Source organism: Peromyscus eremicus, chromosome 19 (genome assembly GCF_949786415.1).
Source record: "Peromyscus eremicus chromosome 19, PerEre_H2_v1, whole genome shotgun sequence".
Taxonomy (NCBI): Eukaryota; Metazoa; Chordata; class Mammalia; order Rodentia; family Cricetidae; genus Peromyscus; species Peromyscus eremicus.
The window spans coordinates 13,882,738-13,902,524 of NC_081435.1; the positions used below are offsets into that span (position 1 = coordinate 13,882,738).

At 40.0% G+C, this 19,787-nt stretch overlaps 1 pseudogene; it reads left to right on the plus strand.

Moving 5' to 3' along the window:
- Positions 1-691: 691 nt before the first annotated feature.
- LOC131896122 (heterogeneous nuclear ribonucleoprotein A3-like) lies at positions 692-14,639 on the plus strand (annotated as a pseudogene).
- Positions 14,640-19,787: the final 5,148 nt, after the last annotated feature.

The window sequence follows — 19,787 nt, forward strand, 5'->3', positions numbered from 1 at the left end:
TTCCTGATCCTTCTGCCTCCACCTGTTTGGATTACAGGCATATACTATCATACCCAACTTGTCTTACTGTTTTTAATATGCTTGTCTTAGTCACTTTGAATATTTGAAGTGAGTTTTTTATAAACATTATATAGTTAGATCATGTTTTAAAATCTATTCAGCCAAGCTCCCTTTTCATTGATGTATTTAGACCATTTATATGTAATATAATTATTGCTATATTAGGGCATATACCTGCCACTTGACTTTTGCTTCCTGGTTTTTCTTTTACAGACTTGTGGATTACTTGAACATTTAAACTTTTTCTCACCTTGATCTGTACTGTTTTGGGGTATACTTCTTTACTTTTCTTTCTTTTGATTTTAAGAACTTTTCAGGGGGAGAGTGGGATAGGATAGGAGCAAGGAGACTGAGTCTCACTCTAGCTCAGGCTGGCCTAGAAGTTGCTGTAAAGACCAAGCTGACCTTGACTATCCTCTTGCTTCTGTGTCCAGGGTGCTGGGATTATTGGTGAGCACCACCCTCCTTGGCTCAGAACTTTTGTCATTGTTTTAAGGTAGGTCTGTGAACAATTCCTTTTCTTTTGTATGAGAATATCGATTCCTCTTCAGCTTCTCTGGGTAGAGGTTTTTTATACTAATAACTTTTTTTTCTAGCCCTTGAAAAACACTTGTTTTCCTTCTGGGCCTTAATGGTTTCAGGTAAGAAATTTGCTCTCATTCAAGGCACTTTTCCTCTGTAGTTATTCTTTTCTCATTCTTAGAACTCCTTCTTTTGTTTTTATATTTTCTCATGCTTGTACCTTTTGGTATGGGTTTTTTTGGGTTTATCCTGTTTGGGGTTCACTTTGAATCCTGAATCTTTATGTTTTATCCTAAAGTTTTATGTCTATTGCCAACTTGAGGAAGTTTTCACCATTTGAGTACATTTTTAGCCTGATTTTTCTGTGGCCCTCCCTTGTAAGGCTGGCACCTTCAGCAGTAGCTCTTGGTTACAGTTCAAGAGTGTCTGCCATTTGCCAGTTGTTCTTCAGTCTTTGTGCTGTTCTGCTTGGATACTTTGTGCTACTTGGGCTTCCTGTGTATTTCCTCTGTCCCTGAAGGCGGCCACCTAGATTTTTGATATTTTTGAGCTTTTTAAATTTCCATTTGGGTCTTCATCTGCTACTGATTTGCTTAGGGTTTGTTTGTTTGTTTTGTTTTTAACTTGTTTAGAGAGTTCTTGTAATCGTTGAAGCATTTCTGCCAATGCTATTGTAAAATTGATAATTTTAGCACGATTGGTATTCTTTCAGTTTGAACTCTACATCTCTTAGACGTGTGTGTGTGTGTGTGTGTGTGTGTGTGTGTGTGTGTGTGTGTGATGAAAACCTGGATATTTTCATGCTCTCTGATATTCTAGTTCTTTTTTAAGCGTTCTGTTTTCCCTGGAGTTTGAGGGGTATCGCTTCAGCAGAGGAAATGAGATGAGGGGGCACATTGGTTGCTTGCTACCTTGTTATCACTAAGAGGAATCAGAAGGCCTGGCATGGTGGCACAAGCTTTTAATCCCAGCACTCAGGAGGCAGAGACTGGCAGATCTCTATGAGTTCAAGGCCAGCCTGGTCTACAAAATGAGTTCCAGGACAGCCAGGACTGTTACATAAAGAAACCCTGTCTCAAAGACCAAAACAAACAAAACAAACGGGAATCAGGACGACAGGCTCACCATTGGACCTCCCTTGAGCTGAGCTGATCCTGTAGTTGGGTAGGTGAGGTGGTGTAGAAGGAATGGTACAGCTGATGTGGATGAAAGCTTTGCTCTATGGTTTGAGTGTGAAATGTCCCCCGTAGGTTCATATGCTTGAACTTTTGGTCCCTAGCTAGTGACACTTTGGGAAAGTTGTGGAACTTTTGGGAAGTGGAGTCTCAGTGGAGAGAGTGGATCATTGGGGGTGGGCCTTGAGGATTTATAGCCTAGTTCTACTTCCTGTTCATACTCTGCATCTTGAGTGTGGGTGCATTGTGACCAGCCAGCCTTCTGCTTCTCGACACCATCCCTGCCCTACCTATTACCATGTGTTCCCCCCACACTAGACTGTATCCCTTTGGGATAAGACAAAGTAGACCCCTTCTCTCTTAAGTTTTGTTAGGATATTTTATCACAGCTGCTTACCCTGAATTCTGGAGTGTTGCCCTGGTGATGAGGGCTTAGGGTCTGGTTACAGCATGTGAGAGTGTAGCCTTCTCACCTTAGTTCTTCTAGGTGTTTGGTGTAATTTCTTCTTAAAAACACTGTGTTGCTGAGATGTCTCCTTCCTGGTCCTCTAGATGACTCAGGCAGGCCTGATTCGGGCTTTGCTTATGACTGTTTGCATTTCCAGGTTGTTGGCATCATCTGCTTCAGATCTGGGGTATATGAGACAAAAACAAATCATTTCTTTGTGTTCCTGCTCATCTTGTACTGAAGCTCACAGCCTACCTGCCACCTCTTTCTAATTCTTTAAAAGTGATCTTTCTTCCCCAGCCTTCTTAGATGAACAAATAACAACATGTTTATATGTAATATCCCCAATTTATCTATTTTACTGTCAGAAAAATATATCCCTGAAGAGTTAGTATTAGACATTCCCACTTCACATGGAGTAATTTTTTTAGTGTATATAAAATATGAATTGCAAGAACAAGAAAGCTGCCATATATAATTCCTATCTTAAACATTGTTTGACTTGTTTATCTGTTTTTGAATGCTTACTCCAAGTCTTCTGATGAACTAGACACCAGGTTGTTGTCTAGGGACTGAATATTTTGATTACAATTGCCTGGTATTAGCTGCTTCTTTTCAAAACAAAATTTAATTGCTTTTAAAATTCTCTTTTGGGCATGTGTGTTTGCATACATGCCACAGTGCACATGTGGAGGTCTGAGGATACCTTTCAGGAGTTGGTTTCCTTCTAGCATGTGGGTCCTTGGGATAACTGCATTGAACTTGGGCCATCAGGTTTGGAGGTAGATGCCTTTACCTACTGTGCTCTCTTACTGGCCCACTTCTTTTTAAAACATTAAGCTGGTGATTAGGCATCATCCAGTTTAACTTTTCTGCTGATGCTTTTCTTGTATTTTGTAGGAACATATGTAATATTTTTAAGGTGTACAGAATAACAGTAGTGAGAGTTGAGAAGACAGCTCTGACTTAAGGTGATCTGGTTTTCCTTTGATTTTTTTTTTTAATTCTTTTCTTAGAAATTCCAAAATAATTACCTTGGGGAGATGGGTCACAGTATTAAGGCACTTGCCTACAATCTTGGTGTCCTGAGTTTGATCCCTAAGACTCCCATGGTGGAAAGAGAGACCTGACTACCACAGTTTGTCATCAGACCTTCACACATATACCATGGCAATACCCCTTCTTAAAGAAATATGTCAATAGAGTAACCTTTTAAAAATTACACAATAATTACATTTTTATAAGAATCATTTGTAATCATTGTCATTTTTGACTTCTTGAGTACACAACTATTTTGGGGTCTGTAAAGTGCTGTAGGCATAGTGTATGGGTCGAGTCTGAAGTGTCCTCCACACGCTCATGTTTGGACTGCTGGGCTCTCAGCATGTGCTTGCTATTTTGAAGGCTCTAGAGTGTCTCTTAAAGCTGGTGGAAGCAGATCAGTAGAAGAGGGCCCTGGAACTCAGACCTGCTTCTGGTGCTGGTTGATCTCTCTGCTGCGTGTGCTCTCTGCTGACCCCGGTGTGCTGGATTGCCACCTTCTGAAACTATATCTGAAACAAACCTTTTCCCTTAAGTCGTTTCTGTCCTTGGGTCCAAACACTATCAGACGCTGGATAAGACCTTTCTGGAGATCCGAGAAATGATTTGAAGACTATTCTTTAGGTTAGATGGCCCAGTTGCTAGATTTTTGTGTCTTTAGCAGTTACCATTTCTTTTCTGCTTTTGTTTTGTTTTTGTATTTCTCACTTTCATTTATAGAAAGGAATGGTTTGCACTGATTGGTAGAGCCACGTGCACACCTAAGTTACTAATTGTTTTTGGAATTATATAGTACACTTGATAATTTATTGTCCAAGTTGAGGAGTGGGCAAGCATTTCTGGGAATTGTTTGACTTTTGTTTTTTGTGTTTTTGAGACACTATGTAGCTTTAGCTGTCTTGGAACTTGCTATGTAGACCAGGCTAGCCTTGAACTCACAGAGATCTGCCTGCCTCTGGGTCACAGGTACCGGATTAAAGATGATCGCCACTATACCTGGCAATTTTTGGGAATATTGAAGCTCTCACTTTACAGTTCCTAGGAAATCATGAGTCATCAGTAAATACTTCACTAGTGTTACCTATTCCTTTGTATAGCAGATGCCCTAAGAGGGTAGAAAGGCAATGCTCATAATAGTGAGGCCTGACTACTTTGGAGATTAAAGTCCATATTCTGTTTGTATTTGAGGGGAAGGACTTTTAATTATTTTAGATGTTTTTGTGCAAAGAGAATACAATTTGAAATTAGACTGTTATAGGGAGAGTAGTCATTTCTACTTAGATAGAAGCATAAGAAAACAAAAACAGAAAGGTGGTGGTGGCACACGACTTTAATCCCAGCACTAGGGAGGAAGAGACAGGTTGATCTCTGTGTGTTCAAGGCCAGCCTGGTCTACAGAGTGAGTTCCAGGACAGCCAGGGCTACACAGACCCTGTCTCAAGAATCCAAAACCAAAACTAATCAACCAAACAACAAAACCCAAAACACGCCTGAAACAGCATTGCCACTGGCAGTGAAGATGGTGGCAAGATGTTCTCTGATCTGGAACTTGGGAATGAGAAAGTGGAGGAAAGAGTGGATCAGTTGTAGACAGAGAATCTTTGAGCGGGGCTGGGAATTCTTTGAGGAATAAACTTGGGGACATCTCAGGGCATGAGATGTATAAACGCTGTTGGAAAGAAAAGAAAGAAGCTTTTGACTGAAAGTGCTTTCGAGTGAGAGCAGGGTTGCAGAACTGCAGCTTATCAGCTGCTCCTTACCTGTGCTGAACTGTGACTTCAGAAGGGAAAGGTTGAAGGGAATTGGTGCAACAGTCAGTCACAGATGGAGTGCAGGTTATTAATAATTGAAAATGTGGCTGTAAAACACTGCAGATAGTATTGGTTGTGTGCCAAGCGTTGTTTTAAGCGATCTACTTACATTAACTTGTCTGGTCTTTATAAGATGAAAAGATGTGGATAGGTTAAGTGGTGGGACTGATTTTCCTACTCTTCCTTCTCACTTTTTTTATTTAATGTGTTTGGGTGTTTTGTCTGCATGTATGCCTGTGTACCATTTGCATGCCTGGTACCTGCTAAGGTCTGAAGACAGTATCACTCCCTGGAACTGGAGTTACAGGTTCTTATAAACCACCATGCTAGTGCTGGGAATTAACTGCTAAGCCAGATCTCTAGCCCCCTTGTCATCTTTTAACATGTCAGTCTTGCTCTGAGTTTATGGGTTTGACCATTAACCTAGATTGCCTTGCTAAGGTAGCCTGGGCAAGATTAAGAGGGACTTTGAAGGGAAGGCCAGGGAGAGGTTTCAGACAGGGACTTAAGTGGTCCAGGCTGGCCATGTTCTTGCTATATACACATCTAACTTTGAACTCCTGGTCTTCCTGTTTCTACCTCCCAAGTGCTGGGATGATAGTTATGTGCTGCTACACTGGGTTTGAGAAGGCCTTTGAAATACAAAGTAAAAGTGTATGGATGTTGGAAAGCATGAAGGAATGCTGAAGAGATTGATGAGGACATTTAATGATATAGTTGGAATTCATCTTGAGTATACATGGAGATAAATATGTAATCATTATTTCAAAAGACCATAGAGAAGTGGTGAGGCCCCACGTGACTTCAGGAACATTCAGGTGCATTTTTAGAGAAGGAATCCGGCGTTATCTATGCATGAAAGAACGTTTTGACGCTTGACCTCTGAAGGGATACCGTCATTAAAAACAGAAAAAAAATAAGAGTGTTATAACTGGAACAATGAATGTGTTCGAGTTTTCTTTTTTTCCTTCAGTGCTGAGAATTGAACCCAGAGTGCTTTCTAGGCAAGCACTGTGTCATTGAATTATTACCCCATCCCTCAGGGAGTATCTTGAGACATGTCCAGTTGTGAGTGCTAGAGAGGGACTCCAGGTGTATCTTAACTGCAGGTGTCATAGTTGAAGGACTGGACCTTGTTGGGAGAGGTTAAGTCTGGAGTTTCAAGTTAGAATCTTCAGCCTAGAGATGAAAATAGGGAGAGATTGAGAGGGCTAAGGCATAAATCTAAGGAAATACTTGTAGTTGGGGCCCACAAGAATGAAAAGATTGAACACATTTTTACTTTCTCCTGTGGGCCAAGTACTATGAATACAGAGTGAACAAAACATGTTTTCTCTCTTTGTGGGTCATATAATCCAATGAAGCACACAGAATTAGAAGCAAGTAATAGATAAATGGCATCTCAGTGGAGACCCAAAAGTCAAAAGATTTTAATGTAAAGAGTAGTAGTAAGTGGATTCTCAATAAGAGGAATAGTGTGTGCAGAGGCCATGTAGCAGGAGAGGGCATGGTCTGTGTATGGAATGGGAAGATGAGTGTAGCTGAAGGGCCCTGGGCAAGAGAATGGGGTAAATGGGAAATGGTTATGGCCAGCTGTGCAGTGCCTTATGCTCAGAGTTGTTGACCATCTGAATATAAAGAATGAGCTTGACTCTGCTTACTCAGAGTAGTAGAGGATTTGTTTTGCTAGAGAAGCCAGAAAGAAAAAAAACAACTGAGTCAAAGTCTTACTTTGTAGTACAGACGGACCTTGAATTTGTGATCCTCCTGCCTCAACCTACAAGTTCAAGGATTACAGACTTGTACTACCATACCTGGCTCAGAAGTCATTTTTTGTTTTCCAAGTGTGATGCTCTAAATTTTCAATATTTATAATCACAAATCTTGGGGTGAGAGGGAGGGAAGGTATAGTTCTGCACAGATTAGCAGTCTGAAAGTTGCCCCAAGAAAAGGACTTGGTGTGGTCAGTTGGTTAGTGTGAGGGAAAGTAATTTGTGGATCTAGGAAGGTAAAGGAATTTAACTGTATTCTTGAAAGTCATTATTCTGAAACTAATGGAAACCAGGTCTCTTTAGTTTTGTTGGTTTTTAAAATTGCCATTGTGTCTAGAACCATACATTTATGGAGTCACAGTATTTGAATGACAATGAGAAGGACTAGCTATATAATTTGTGAGTTTAGAATGACATGAAAAATGAGTCCCTTTATTTAAAAAAACATTAAAAACTTCAAGACAATAACCATAGATTGTTAAACCAAATGCAAAATTTATTCTAAGGTGGAGCCCTGTGTGACTGTATATTTTATGGGTCCATAAAGTCAATCCCGAAAGGAAATTTTAGAATTCATTTAGTACCGGAACCTCCTTTTATAGAAAAGGATGTGTAGTATTATACACAATTAGATGTTGATAATTATTACTGTACAGTGGGACTTAAACATTAAAGTACACCTTTAGATGTTTTGCCACCTTTAAGTCTGTAGGCATGCTGAGAGTATAATTACTTGCAGCTGTGTGTTGTGCTTGCACCTGAGTGTGAGTGTTTGCATGTATGTGAGTGCATATGTGTGCCTGAGAATACAGAGTTTTGCATCTCCAGTGAGGCAGTGTCTCTCAGTTGAACCCAGAGCTCACTGTTAAGACTAGTCTAGCCAGCTAGTTTTCTGGGATCCACTGTAATTACTATTACTTTCCTACGGTGAGCATAAAAATGACAAGTAGGTGAAAAAGGTAATTCTAAAGAAATTTATACTAAAATATTGCCCAATTCTCTAACAAATTTTTGATGTTGTTTGTTTTTGTCATGGGGGTTAGGGGTATAGTTGAGTAGTAGAGAAAGACTTGGAGTCCAGTATCTAACGTCTAAATAAATGAACAATTTTCCCCATAGTTACTGTCTGCCATGCTGATAAATGTGCTGGTTTGTTTCTTACTTCTTTGTAAGTTCTGAGAGGTCAGAACTTATTGGCCATGCATGTTTGGGGGCTGTCTGTTTAGTTCACTGAGATCCACAGAATGAAGAGAAGAAGAAGGCCTTTGTAACAGCAGTGATGGTGTCTCTCATTGACAGCTGAGGATGGTGTCGATATGTGTGACACATCCCCTGCTGTCTGTAGCACACATGGAAGAAGAGCCAGCTAGCATGTATGCTGTTGAACACCTGCTGCGTACATTCCTGTTAATAGGGGGTTTTCTATGTTTTGAGTTAAGCTTATTTTAGCAGTAATTAGTTTTTTCTTTTGCTAAATCACTTTAAACTTAGGTAAAACTAGTTGTGCCTACTGAAACAGCTAGATGATTGAGTATGATTCATAGTTTAATCACTTTAAAATGTGAATGTTGACCTTCTTAATAGTTACTTTGGCATACTCAATTTTGTTTTATTAGTTGTGCTAATTTGTAGACAGTATATTGCAAATTGGACCTTGTCTTCCAACATTATAGGCTCAGGTGAATACGTTAGATAAACAACTAAAGAAAATGTCTAGAAAAGTATGAGTAAAATAATGGCAAGTAAGTAATTCTAAAGAAATTTATACTAAGATATCTCCCAATTCTCTAACAAATTTTTGATGCTGTTTGTTTTTGTCATGGGGGTTAGGGGTATATATAGTTCAGTAGTAGAGAAAGACTTGGAGTCCAGTATCTAACATCTAAATAAACAAACAATTTTCCCCATAGTTACTGTCTGCCATGCTGATAAATGTGCTGGTTTGTTTCTTACTTCTTTGTAAGTTCTGAGAGGTCAGAACTTATTGGCCATGCATGTTTGGGGGCTGTCTGTTTAGTTCACTGAGATCCACAGAATGAAGAGAAGAAGAAGGCCTTTGTAACAGTGGTATGAGTAAATTGTTAGCAAGTGAAAATGGGGTAAAGAAGATTGTAAGGTGAGCAGCTTCTGTCAGAGGTTCTGTACATGGAGATAGTGCACTATGTTGGAAATAGGAGCCAGCAGGAAAGGAATATGGTTCCCTTTTACCACTGTACTTACTGTACAACTGTGCAGTTGCCCGCCGGGATGCCAAATACCACTTTAAGGTTTGGGCTGTCGAATAAGAAGATTCTCCTTCCTTTAAATACTGACCTGAGGAACTGAGACTCTTGATGGGCATACCTGTCACTTCCTGCTAACGTAGACACAAAACTGGAGTGTTCTTGGTTATACTGCTGTTTACTAGGTGGCTTTGAAAAAGTACAAAGTAGTTTACAGATGAAAACTACTTAGGTAGTCTGACAACCATTTATGGAATATAGGTAATGTGTAAGCTCAGTGTTAGACTCACTGGTGGTAGACAGATGAATAAGACTTAGTCTAACCTGTCAAATATTAGAGGTAAGAAAAGTTTTATTTTTTTGCCTTAGTCATTTGGCTGATAGTGATTAAGCACTTATTGCTTTAAGCCAGGCACTGTGGTCTGCACTGCAAATTCAAAAATGCCTTCCAAGAATTCAGTCAAATGAGTAAACTTGACATATACTACTGCATGTTGGCATTAATGAAATGAAACTGAAACTGTAGGGTGAGTCCCAGCAGCATGTCAGCACTATAGCTGAATGAATTAGGATAAGCAGAGGTTGTTGTTGTTGCCTTCTTTTTCTTCTGCGTCTACATTGAGCGTCTTCCTCAATTGCTCTCCACCATTTTTGTTTTCTTTTAAAAATTTTTTATGTGTATGGGTGTTTTGTCTACATGTATGTGTACCATATGCATGCCTAGTTCCTGCAGGGGCCAGAAGAAAGCATTGAATTCCCTGGAACTAGAGTTACAGATGGTTGTGAGCTACCATGTGGGTGCTGGGAATCAAATCGAAGTTTTTAGGAAAAGTAACCAGTGCTTTTAATTGCTGAGCTCTCTCTAATCCCTGGAGTTCCCTCTCCCCCCTTTTTAAGGTTTAATTTAATAGATTTATGCTCTATTGCTATACAGAGGGAAAAAGAAGCCTGATTTTTAAAGAGTTAATAAGCACATCCTCATAAAAGGTATAATGAGAAAATTGGGCAAGTTACCTTCCAAGATGAGGATTACCCTTCAAAGGAACTGACTAATAGTGACCTAATTAAAATCTAATTACCTTTAGAAGTATGAACCCTATTTCTGTTCATTTAACCATTATTTCAATAAATATTAAATACTTTAATCCTATTATATATTTTATTATTTTAAATTTTCATTTACTTTAAAATTTTGAATAGAGAGCATCTTAACTTTTTGAGCAGTATCCCCAAGTATTCATATTTAGGTGTGTCATGGTTTCTTTGAAGTGGATGGAGTCATGCAGTATTAACATCTCTGTGGACCACCCTCCCTCCTATCTCACACCAAGAGGAAGTTGCATGTAGTTCTTTCAACTTTATGTTTAATTAGAAAAATTAGTAGTATGTTCGAGGAAAGTATTTTAATAGTAGCTGCTGTGTTTAGGATCATAGTCTCCACAGTATCAGTTGTGTATGTGTGTGTGTGCTCCTGAGAACTGAACCCAGAGGCTTACACATAGTATTCAATCTTTCTGCCATTGAAACTACAGCCTCACCACAAGTACTTGAGGTCCTTTTCTTGTTTGACCACTTGGTTTTACTTTCTTCCTGTTGTTCTTACCCTTCTATAGTGTAATCCAATTTCACTGTGCTTATTGATTGGTGTTCTGCTTTTATCCAGTGTCAGCACTTTGAATGTGTTAATTTTTGTTTAGTTTACTGATGTGTGCTAAGTTGCTAGAAGTGTATTTGGCACATACTTGTTAAATGAACCAGTTTCCTGTGGCTTTAAGTAGTGTTGATAATTTCTTTTGGGGATACTTAGTGAGCTAACTGTTCAGAGCTTATAGATGTTTTGGTTTTGGCAGTGTGGCAAATGTGAGATTTAAAAAAGAGTTGGAAGAAGACATATATTATAAAACATTAAAAAATATTGGGCTTGAGAGATGGCTCAGGGGTTAATAGCCCTGGTTGCCCTCCCAGAGGACCTGGGCTTTATTCCCAGCACCTGCATGGCAGCTTACAACTTTGTGTAACTCTAGTCTCAGGGGATCTGAAAGCCTTTGTTAGCCTTCTTGGACACACATGGTATGCTGCCATACATACATGCAGGCAAAATACCCATACACATAAAAATAAATAAATCCAAATTTAGAACAATATTGGGGTGAGCATTTGAAATATGTTTTTAAAGGTCATTGTTGAGCTGACAGGCAGAGACTTTTCTGAGTGTTCGGGAGGAAACCACGCCTCTGGAGAAGTAAGCCTGGCAGTCTACCTTGCTCCTCTGCTGATGTGCTGTAGGGCTAGGGAAACCTTTACAGAGAAACCCACGGAGGGCTGGACAGTCCAAGGATTGAGCAAGGTGAGAAGATGCAGGGACTTCGGTATAAAACTGGAATTCCTTTAAGGATCAGTGAATAAACTAGGGAGAGATAGCAAGCCTGTTCTAAGGTTCAGGGGTTAGCAGAGAAGGGTGGGGAAAGGAGTGTTTGTTCCTTTCTTGTTCCTGTGACAACATGACTGAAGGAACTTGAGGGAAGATTACTTGACTCACAGTTTCATCTGTTATAGTGGGAAAGGAATGGCAGTTATGGGAGAGGGATCATGTGACTTAGTTTTTTAATGATGGTTGACCAGAAAGTAGAGTAGTTGGACAGTCACTAGAAGGAGATACAACTTTCAAGACCTGCCCCAGCATCTCACTTCTGCCAGCTAGGCCACAGACCCCAGGTTCCACACTCCTCTAAAGCTGGAGAGCAAGTGTTGAAACACAGGGGCTAGTGGAGGAGACTCAAACCATAACAGCTTGTTTGTCTTACCTAGTGTTCACTGGGAGCGTGAAATAGTTTTCCTCGAGAAATTATTGTTATAGGTTCACTCAAACTGGATTTGGAGTTAGAGGTCATAGAACTATGTATGTGAATGGTACAAAAAAAATCCAAACCAAGAATTTAGCGAAAAGTGGTCTCAGGTTATTAGGACTAATCAAGCCAAACTCCTTGATCATTCCCTTTTGCCTTTTATTTCCCCTCTCTCATTTCCTCTTTCCCAAGACTTCCCTTTTCCTCCTTTCCTGTTTCTTCAACAGTATCACATGTGCCTCAGTCTGGCCTTTAGCTCCCTTGTAGCCAAGGCTGACGTTGAACACTTGATCCTGTTGTCTTTACCTACGCTACTAGGATTACAGGCCTGTTCAAGCCAGACCCTTTCTTCAAGAATGTAGGAAGATAGACTTAGGTATAGACTTAGAAAGTACAAACATTATCTCACAGTCTAAAAGTAAGAAAAAACTTGAAGTCAGTGATTTAGTCAGCAGAGCAATGAAAACTATAATCAAGTACTCCAAAGTTGTAGATATGCTGTGTCAGATATAGCACGTAAAGTGCGTTTTTAAAAATATGTTTGTTTGGTTTTGTCTGAGACAGGGTTCTCTGTGTAGACCAGGCTGACTTCACATTCACAAAGACCCACCTGCCTCTGCCTCTGGGGTCCTGGGATTAAAGGTGTATGCTGCCATGGCCCATAAATACGTATTTTTAAAAAGACTTATTTATGTATATGTGTGGTGGTTTGAATAAGAATGGCCCCCATAGGCTCATATGTTTGAATGTTTGATTTCTAGTTAGTAGAACTGTTTTGGAAGGATTAGGAGGTGTGGTCTTGTTAGAAGAGGTGTGTCACTGGTGGAGCTTTCTCTGCTCTTCCTTGTGTCTCCTCCTTGCAGATACAAATGTGAGCTCTCAGCTAACGCACCAGCACCATGCCTGCTTGACTGCTGCTGTCTTCCTCGCCATGATTGTAGACTAGCCCTCTGAAACTGAATGAGCCCCTAGTTCAATGCTTCCTTTTATAAGTTGTCTTGGTCATTGTGCTGGCTAGTTTTATGTCAACTTAACACAAAGTATAGTCATCAGAGATGAGGGAACCTCAATCGAGAAAATGCCTCCATAACATCAGGCTGTTAAAATTAGTTAGATAAACTGCATTCAGTAAGTTGTAGGGAAATACTTACATTGGAAAAGATTTTAGGGTCCCATATTGAACTCAGATTGGTAGAGGCAAGTCCAGTCTCAAAATGGAGGGCCATGATCCAGGGGAACCAGAACAGTTGAGGAAGCTGTTTATTGTGGTCTGAGCTTTGGTTTATTGGTTCTCTTAAGCTATCACAGATGATAGCTTAAGAGGACATTTGGAGAAATGGGGCACACTTACAGACTGTGTGGTAATGAAAGATCCCCAAACAAAATGTTACAGGGGCTTTGGTTTTGTGATCTACTCTTGTGTTGAAAAGGTGGATGCTACAATGTGTACTCAGTCACACAAGGTTGATGGGCGTGTGGTAGAACCAAAGAGAGCTGTTTCTAGAGAGGATTCTATGAAGTCTGGTGCCCATTTAACAGTACAGAAAATTTTTGTTGGTGGTATTTAAGAAGGTACAGAAGAATATAATCTGAGAGATTACTTTGAAAAGTATGGCAAGATTGAAACCGTAGAAGTTATGGAAGTGGAAAAAAGAGAGGATTTGCTTTTGTAACTTTTGATGATCATGACACAGTTGATAAAATTGTTGTTCAGAAATACCACACTATTCATGGGCATAGTTGTGAAGTGAAAAAGGCCCCTTCTAAACAAGAGATGCAGTCTGCTGGATCACAGAGAGGTTGTGGAGGTGGAGCTGGCAACTTTATGGGTCGTGGAGGAAATTTAGGAGGTGGTAGAGGTAATTTTGGTGAAAGAGGAGGCTATGGTGGTGGAGGTGGTTGCAGCGGAGGTAGTTATGGAGGTGGTGATGGTGGATATAATAGATTTGGAGGTGATGATGGCAGCTATGGTGGGGTTATAGTAGTAGGTGGACCAGAATATGGAAACCAAGGTGATGGAGGAGGATATGATGGTTACAGTGAAGGAGGAAATTTTGGTGGAGGTAACTGTGGTGGTGGTGGGAACTATAATGACTTTGAAAATTATAGTGGACAACAGCAATCAAATTATGGGCCCGTGAAAGGGGGGGGCAGTTTTGGTGGAAGAAGCTCAGGCGGTCCCTATGGTGTTGGCTGTGGATCTGGTAGAAGTGGTAGATATAGTAGCAGAAGGTTTAAAAAAAAAAACAGCTGAAAGGGGGCTACGATTCTTAGCAGGAGAGGGTGAGGAGTTGTCAGAAAGCTGTGGGTTTCTTTCAGACAGTTGTCCTAAATGCACTAGAGGAACTGTAAAAATCTGTCACAGAAGGAACGATGGTCCACGGTCAGGAAAGTTACTGCAGCTTAAACAGGAAATCCTTCTTGTTCAGGACCATCATAACCACAGTTTGCAAAAAGTGCAGCTATTGATTAATGCTATGTAGTGTCAATTAGATGTACATTCCTGAGGTCTTTTATCTGTTATAGCTTTTTCTTTTTCTTTTTCTTTTCATTACATCAGATATATTGCCCTGTAAATTATGGTAGTGGTATCAGGAATAAAAGATTAAGTAATTTTTAACTTAAAAAAAAAAAAAAGATTTTAGTAGGCAAGTTTGGTTTTACATTTTAAAAGTCTACTACTAATGTAATTATCCATACAAGCAGTTTAACTGTTTCCCTTGCTTTTGGTACCTAGATTGAGCTCAGTATACTATATTATACTAGGCAGTACTCTGCCACTCAGCTATATCCCCCAGTACATGAGCAGTTTGCCTTTAAGATACAGAAAATTGGGCCGGGCGGTGGTGGCGCACGCCTTTAATCCCAGCACTCGGGAGGCAGAGCCAGGAGGATCTCTGTGAGTTCGAGGCCAGCCTGGTCTACCAAGTGAGTTCCAGGAAAGGCGCAAAGCTACACAGGGAAACCCTGTCTCGAAACCCCCCCCCCCAAAAAAAAAGATACAGAAAATTAATTTATTAAATCTTTTATGGTTGAAAAAAACTATTATAAACTTAGGGTAGAAAGGAAATTTTTGGATCTGATGAAAGGTAATTTTCTTAGTTACTTTTCTAATGTTGTAACAAAGCACCAAGACCAAGGCAGCTTATAGAAGAAGGAGTTTATTGGGAGCTTACAGTTACGGAGGGTGAATCCATGACCATCATGGAGGGAGCATGGCAGAGGCAGAGAAAGCTAACTGGGAATGGCATGGGCTTTTGAAATCTCAAAGCCTGCCCCCATGACACATCTCCTCCAACAAGGCCACACCTCCTCATCCTTGCCAAACAGTCCCACCAAGTTGGGACCAATTTTCAAATATATAAGTTCATGGGAGCCATTTTCATTCAAGCCGCCATAGACATCTATGAAAAGGCCTACAGCAAGTATCATACTTGATAGCAAGCCATTCATAGTATTCTCTTAGATGTCAACAGCAGCTAACAGTCATCACTGTCCTTCATCTCTAGCATTGCATGACATCTCTTCTGAAGACCCTGGGCAATAGAAGCCACCAGGCTAAAAGAATTAACCAAGTAATCATCCTTTAGCGTCAATATGGATACTTCCATGGAAAATTCACTTCTCTACAGAGAAGTTCTTTAGATTTATAATAGTTTACTAACTTGTTTTATATAAGATTACTACAGAAACATCAGTTTTGTTACTCTAAATAGCAACTTATAATAAAAATATTAATATCTTAGAATAGTTAAAAATCTTTCTAATTAAGTATTTAAAAGGGAATATTTATTTTTAGGATTGTGTTAAGTCAACTTTCCATGCTGTAATAAATACCTAAGATAAGTTGACTTTAAGAGAGCAAAGATTTAAGTTGGGTCTTGATTTCGGAGGTCTTAGTCCAGAGTTTGTTGTCCCTATGGATTGGGACATGTGGAAGCATAGGTGAGAACATGTGATACACAAAGCCTCTTTACCTCATAACAGCTGGGAAGTACAAAGAGAAGTAGGAAGGGGCCTTCGTCCTAATACCCTTTCAAAGGCATCCATTCCTCTCTAACCTACTGCCTCTAACTAGTCCCCTTCTTAAAAGGTTCCACCACTTCCTAAGAGCAAAACTGGCTTGGGATCAAGATTTGAAGTGTGGGCCATTATAGGAATATTTAAGATCCAAATGATAGCAGGCAGGGTAAAATCTTTAGAAGAGTTATATAAGTAGACCAAAAGCCATCACAGCAGACCTAAAGACATTTTTGGGATATAATCATGGGGGGCAGGAGGAGACTAATTTCTTGTGAAAATGCCAGTTAAACTGTCATTAATGTATAAATTTATTGTTATTTTTAGAAAATAATGTGGATTTTAGAAAATGATTTGTTAATCTTTGTAGAACTAACAGGTTAATTCAAAATCTAGTAGGAAACAAAAGGTCAAGAATTGCCAGGCTATTTCAGAAGTAAGTGCTTATTTGTATGAGATTTTAAGACTTAGTTTAAGGCCTGGATATGTAGCTCAGTGACAATACTATTTTGATATATGTGAAGCTCTGGGTTTGGTTCTGGTCCCTAGTATTGCCAGAAAAACCAAAGGGGCGGTTTAAAACCTTTATAATTGGGTACTGCAGTATTGACACAGGTAGACAGAAAGCTGAAGGAAATTAAAGTATAAGACAGAATGGACTATACATAGCATCTGACATACGAAAGATTTAGTCTTATAGGTTATATATGGAAATGGAATGTTCTTTAAATAGTATTTATACTGTTTAGCTACATGAAAAAAAATGGTTTCCTTTTTTTCTTTTTTGTTGAGGCAGGGTTTTCCTGTGTAGTCCAGGTCGACCTTGGACTGATGATACAGGCATGTACTACCATGTCCTCTGTGTGTGTGTGTGTGTGTGTGTGTGTGTGTGTGTGTGTGTGTGTGTGTGTACATATATATATGTGTATATATGTATTAAAATTCTATGTGCATAAAAGATTCAGTTGTGAAAGACAAAACTGAAGATTTCAGATTAAAATATTAGAATTTTTACCTTATTTTTCTTAATAATTTCTTATTTTAATTAAAATTTACATAATTTCCTTCTGTCTTAGTTGGGGTTTTTATTGCTGTGATAAGACACTATAACTAAAAGCAACTTGGGGGCAAAAGGCTTATTTCAACTTACCTTGTTTCAGTTTAACAACTCGTAGGTCATATTCCATTCCTGAGGGAAGTCTGGGCAGGAACCTGGGCAGGAGCTGAAGCAAAGCCGTGGAAGAAGGCTGCTTACTGGCTTGGGCCTCCTGACTTGCTCAGCCTGTTTTCTTACACAGTCAGGCCCCCCTGCCTAAGGGTGATACATCAGGCCCACCCACTTCAATCATTAGTCAGAAACATGTCCTACAGACTTGCCTACAGGCTATCTGGATCCTGGAGGTATTGTTTTCAATTGAAGCTCCTCTTTTCAGATGATCCTTACTTGTATCAGATTGGATCCTCCCCAAAATTCAACTAGGACACCCCTCTTCCCTTCACTCCAGCTCCTTCTATGTTCCCCTCTTATTTCCTCTCAAGTCAATGGCTGCCTCTCTCTCTCTCTCTCTCTCTCTCTCTCTCTCTCTCTCTCTCTCTCTCTCACACACACACACACACACACACACACACACACACACACGTGCTCACTCTCTGTCCATCTCTCTTCTCTCTATACACACACATGTATTTACACAACATATATACACACACACACACAACATGTGTATTATATACATGCACACACACAAATATATAAATATAACCTGCAGAGTCTCTTTAGCGTTGCTTGTATGTATGTGATTTCAGGGCTGACCACTTGATATTGTATAACCAATTGGGCCTCATCGCTGTGGATGACTAATTCTGCCCTCCTCCCCACTTAGCAGTCAGTGTTGTCTTAGGAGTGGGATCTCAAGAGAGTTTCTCCTTCCGTGTTAGCTGTCTATTGGTGCTGTCATTGTTCAGATCCTATTTAGATAGCCATATTGTTGAAATATTGTTAGTGTAGCTTCCCTTTCATTCTAGGAGACACAGTCTCACACAGTGGCTCTCTGACTCTAAGAATATTTCTGCCCCCCTCTTCTGCCTTGCCTCTAAGCCATAGGTGCAGGAATTATATTGTAAATGTATCAGCCCGGGGCTGGGCACCCATGATCAGTTGTTTCTCTGTTTTGGCAGGTTGTAGTTTCTGAAGTGGTCTCTGTCTGCTGCAATAAGGAGCTTTGTTGATGAGGGGTGAGAGCTATACACTTACCTGTGGGCATAGGATGGGTATTTAGAATACAGTTAGGAATTATGCTGGTCTTGTAAAGTAACAGTATAAGGTTCTCTTCTAAGACCTATGACCTCACTAGCTCCAGGCATGTTTCCAGGCATGGTTTCTCTCCCATTGAGCAGGCCTTAAGTCCAGTTGGACAGCTGTTGGTTACAGCCTAGACATGAGAGCCACTCTGAGGTATCATTCAGGGCTGGTCATTGTGGTTCATAGGTGTCATAGGGTAGGACAATTGATTGCTATCCCCTTTGGCATCTTACATAGCACCTTCTGATACTATGAGAGTGTAGGGAGCAAGCTTCAGTCGACTCCATTCTTTTTTATTTAGGGACCAGAAGTACAGTTGTGAAAAGAGCAGTTTTGTTTTTGTCTTTTGAGACAAGGTCCCTCTATGTAACGCTGGCTGTCCTGAAACTATATATGTCTGTTACCTCTAAATTTAGCTTGATCTGTGGTAAAATCTGAGAATCTCTGTTTAAAATTTGAGACATGAATGTGTTTACTTTTAGTAAATATCCAAAACCTATAGAGAAGTCCAGTTAGCAAAAGATGAATTCACCCATCTCCCCAGATGTTAACACTGTTTTGTGGCAGTTGACACTAGGTTTGGCTGCATTTAGAGTTCGGCTTTCCTTTTCTTCAGAAAAGGTGCTTTAGACCGTGTAGAACATTGTTTGTTCTTTCTTCTTCTCCAGATAGGGTATTGTGTTGCCAAGAACCTGCTCCTTTTCTCTTTCTTCAGCATGTATCTCTCTTCTCTGTTCCATCCATTGTGTTCATGTCCCAGGCAACAGGGTCACTACAGGGGTCAGGGTCCCAGGACCTGCCCTCCAGTGCAGTCAGGCTCTTCTAAACACTCCCATAGCCCCAGTTAATGACTGCTGATTTTTGTCCTACCAGCCACCTTATCCTGCAAGGCAGGACAGGGGATAAAAGTGCCACTTTTAGTTATGTAGCAGTTTGATTCCAATGAAAGAATAGGCAAGTATTCACGTAATGGACAGCTGCTAGTTTTTCAAAATTTAGATCAGTTATATAAACAAGTTCCAATATTTTGAAGCCTTCTTTCCCTCCCTGGAAATAGCCACTAATATGCATTTGGTATATCAGTCTATATTTATAATATACTTTTCGGCCCATAAGCAATGTGTGGCTCTAACTTGTTACTTATTTTATCTGCTGTATAGTATTTTGTTATACATGTCATTTAGTCATTTTCCTTTTTAAAGAAAATATTTTTTTTTTAAGTGTGTGTGTGTGTGTGTGTGTGTGTGTGTGTGTGTGTGTACACCTTTGGAGACCAAAAGGAGGTCCAGATCCTCTGGAGCTGGAGTTGCAGGTGGTTGTGAGTTGGAACCAAACACAAGTCTTCTGGAAGAGCAGCAAGCACTCTTAACTGCTGAGCCATCTCCAGCCCCTCCATTTTCCTCTTGGTGTACCTTCATTAAAGACAATATTGCAGCCCTGTCCTTAGACTCACGTGGACATTTCTTCAGATCATGAACCCGGAGGCTGGATTAGGAAGAGATGTGGCGGGGCTTTCTTTACCTTCACTAAGTAGTGCCAATCCCTTTCTTCAGTTGTTGTCGTTATTT